The following is a 4,039-nucleotide window of genomic DNA, read 5'->3' on the forward strand; positions in this document are numbered from 1 at the left end:
GGGAGGTGGCGAGCTTAAAAATATTTTTGCGAACGCGACGTCGTCAAGAACAGAATAGGGACCATTTCCGAAATTTCGAGAATATGCGTGTTTCATTGTACGAGTTTTAAAAGGTGTCTAATATTCTACAATTGTCTATTATTCGTATTTTTTAATAAATGTTTGAATTATTTAATTATCTAACTGAACTTTGATTCACTATGAGCTTTGAGACATATGGAGGATCTATCGAAACAAAAGGTTATTGGTTATTCTGTTTTATGTCGCTTTATCCGTATGAATTTTGTTCCGAGTCGCAGAAGAGGATCGATCAAGCAAGGAAGCGTCCTCGCCGACGCGATTCATCGATCCGTTCGGTCTGGATGCTGAATGGGCAACGATTCGCGTGTCTCACGGGCCCCTGGTAGCGTACACCGGTTCTTCGTTCCGTTGGCTCGATCGTTTCGAGCGTCGTCGTTTGTAAGTTACGATTATTGTCTCCGTACGCGCGCGCGTATCCTTCCTAACTCCACGTAGGAAGACGTTACCATTGCGATCGGCGGCGTTTTATAGTTTTGCGATTCCATAATTCTATGACTCTATGATTCTATGATTCCGTATGATGCGACTGCGTAACTCTAGAATTCTAGAGTTGAGTAATTAGGCAATTAAAAAATTCTACATTACTATGGCATTAGAATTGGACACTTTGATACTTCACTTTTGTACCTATATAATTCTACTACTTTCGAAGTCAACGATTCCAAATTATACATGGTCACAATTCTATAATGAAATAGTTTAATAATTATTTAGTTCTATAACTGTACGATTGTATTAAGTGTGCGTGGTTCTACATAATTGTACATAGTCCTACATAATTCTACAATTCGACAATTTAATACTCCTTTAACTTCGTGAGTAGACGATTCTGTAAGTCTATAATTCAACAATTTTCCAACTCAACAATTTCGAAACTCGGCACTTCTACAATTCTACAATTCGACACTTCACAAATTCTACGTCAACATAATTACAGAACTCTATAATTTTATAATTTTCCACCTCGACAATTTCGAATCTCTGTATTCCTACAACTCTAGAATTCGACACTACTCCAATTCTATAACTACACAATTCTACATAGACCGACATGATTCTACATAATTCCACAATTCAACGACTCGATATCTCTTCAATTCTATGCCCCCACTCAATTCCATAACTTTATGATTCTACAATTTTCCAACTCAACAATTTTCCAACTCAACAATTTCGAAACTCGACGCTTCTACAATTCTACGTCAACATAATTCCATAACTCTATATTTCTATCATTTTCCAACTCAACAGTTTCGAAATTCGGTGCTTCTACAATTCTACAATTCGTCACTTCTATAATTCTATCCTTTTCCGCCTCGACAATTTCGAAACTTCTGCATACCTAAAATTCTCCAATTCTCCAATTCGATGATTCTACAATTCCATAACTACGCAATTCCGCGCGATCCTACCTAAATCCAACATAAATCCAACATAAATCCGTGGAATTTCGTTTCGAATTGTGCGTTTCAGGAGGCCGCCGCGATCGTGGAAGCTGCAGCCGCGATCGCGGGGACGAGGACGAAGCGTATCGGCGCGAAAAGCGGTAAAGAGGCGAGGCGAGCGTAGGAGTGAGCGACGGTGGAAACGTCGCGGAAGGAGAGACGACGAGCGACGGACGAGCGAAAATAAGAGACAGGCGGAGTGAAAGAAGAGGGTAAACGGGACAAGAAGGAATTCCTGAGCGGTTCTCTCCGTCTACGCGGCGTCTCTTACTCCGACGCGAAATTAGGGTTGGGATTCTTTGACGAATTCGTCTGTTTACGAATATTCGAACGCTGAAGTGGGTCAGGCGTTTGTCGAATGCACCGCGGGAACCCTGACCGAAGTTCGGTCACCGAACCAATGACTATACTTCGTCTACAAGTGCTACCTGTCGTTGTTAACGATACATAAACGTAAATAATATCGGGTTGTTCCAAAAATGTTTAATAGAAGGTACGAATATTTATAGGACTGACCGTGATTCTACAACTGCGTAAAAACACTGTAATACTCCTATTAAACGAAAGTAAAATTATAAACACTCACCCCGAATATGAGTGTATTTATGCGATACAATAAACACCTAACAAATCAAACAATTTGACCCCAAAATAATTAAAATTTAAATTTCAAACAGAAAATAATTCGAATGGTCCAATCCCGCGCAAAACGAATGCAAACGAAGTCAAGTGTTGGTGGTCGTACACGAGGAGCGTCTGGGGGCCAGAAGGGGGCCAGAGAACACGGGACCAAGAGCAGAAGACGTCGGAGAAGTGTGGAGGAGGAGGAGGAGGAGGAGGAGGAGGTCGCCGCTGGGAGGGGCCGAGGGAGGCCGAGGGGAGAAAAATGACAATCATCGTCATTTTAATAATATGCAAAGGTATAGTCGACTTCCACGCCGGGCAAGTGTGGCCACAATGGCGTTATATAATGACAAAGACACGCCGGGTCGGCTGGGTACCTTTCGCTCGACAAAAGGCGCGGCGTAGGGTCATCCTACCGGACCGGAACATGTTTTGTCCGGCGCGGACAAATGTCACCGATAATGTCTTCGGGGACTACGGGACCGTAAAAGTCGGCATAACCGCTGGAACGGGAAATATTATTCGGGATTCGTGTCGCGCTTCCGTCGAATCCAGTCGATCGACCATTCTCGCTTGCGCCATTCAGGGAAATTTTCGAATCGCGACGCGTAGTGGAAGCATTGCGAAGATTTGAATAGGGGTTGGATAATGGGTTGAATAACGCGTACGACGCGGTGGACAGAAAAAGAAAAATTGTTATGGAGAAATGGGAAGAAGGAAGAGAAGGAAATTTAAGAAGTTTCGAGTGGAACGAGTTTCATTTTTCGATATGACTGAATAATTATAGGAGAAGACATTCAGAAATGTCTTGGCACAATGTTGAAACATTCTTATCGATAAGTGCCGTACAGACGAGTGTTGTGACAGTTATCGAATGAGGTATATGAAAAGTGAAAATAAATTAGAAGTGTATGGGTCAAATTGACAGGCTTGGTAGCTTTACTGTTAAATGTGACTGTTCTATTGGTGTAAAATATAGAATAATTACAGAATAGTCTATTAGAAAATGTCTTGAAACATACGATTACAATTGCGAATACAGTGAATAGTCCGTAAGTGTCGTGCAGTCGAGTGTTGCGACTGTCATCGAATGAGTTATGTGAAAAAAGAAATGTTTGAAATATATGGATTTTAGTCAAGGTTCACTACTTCATATTCGAGTCCATCAATTAAATTCATTGTTCCTCTTTTCCTGTATCACTGTAAACAGTTTCCTAAGAAACTTCGCCACCTGTTTACACAAACTCTTCCTCTCGCCTCGGCTCAAAGAACACGCTCCTCAAGTTCGTCCCATTAAAATTCAAACACCGTTCAGCTGGAAACGTCAGCCTACTTCAACATTGTCTACGGATCGCCATGACACTTATCGATTACAGGTCTCTTCGAGTAACGCACAGGTCGCGTACAGGCCGGTCTGAGCCTGGTACTCTAATTGAAGAATGTTTAGGGTAATGTATCGACAGTTCAAGGCATCAATGGTTCCAAGTTTGTTGCTTTGGGAAGATCTCTCCTTGGGAGATTCCAATTGAAGAAAGTTTAGGATAATGTATCAATAATTCAAGGCATCAATGGTTCCAAGAATGTTGTTTTGGGAATACCACATCAGGGGGGGTTGTAGTTGAAAAGTGTTTAGAACAGGGTATCAACATTTGCAAGGTGGTTTCAATTGAATGATGTTCAATTCCAATCCAATTCAAGAATCTTTAGGATAATGTATCAACAGGTCAAGGTATCTATGCTTCCAAGAATGTTGCTTTGGGAGGACCTCTTCTTGGGGGTTTCCAATTGAAGAATGTTTAGGACAATGTATCAATAATTCGAGGCATCGATGGTTCCAAGAATGATGCTTTCAGAAGAGCTATTCTTGGGGAGTTGTCATTAAAGAATGT

At 41.5% G+C, this 4,039-nt stretch overlaps 1 long non-coding RNA gene across 1 annotated transcript; it reads left to right on the plus strand.

Moving 5' to 3' along the window:
• The first annotated feature begins 366 nt into the window (after positions 1 to 366).
• LOC128876168 (uncharacterized) lies at positions 367 to 2,019 on the plus strand. The gene is made up of 2 exons (XR_008456960.1): positions 367 to 459; positions 1,555 to 2,019. It is a non-coding gene; the product is annotated as an uncharacterized LOC128876168 (long non-coding RNA).
• The last annotated feature ends 2,020 nt before the right edge of the window (positions 2,020 to 4,039 follow it).

Source organism: Hylaeus volcanicus, chromosome 5 (genome assembly GCF_026283585.1).
Source record: "Hylaeus volcanicus isolate JK05 chromosome 5, UHH_iyHylVolc1.0_haploid, whole genome shotgun sequence".
In the NCBI taxonomy this organism is placed as follows: Eukaryota; Metazoa; Arthropoda; class Insecta; order Hymenoptera; family Colletidae; genus Hylaeus; species Hylaeus volcanicus.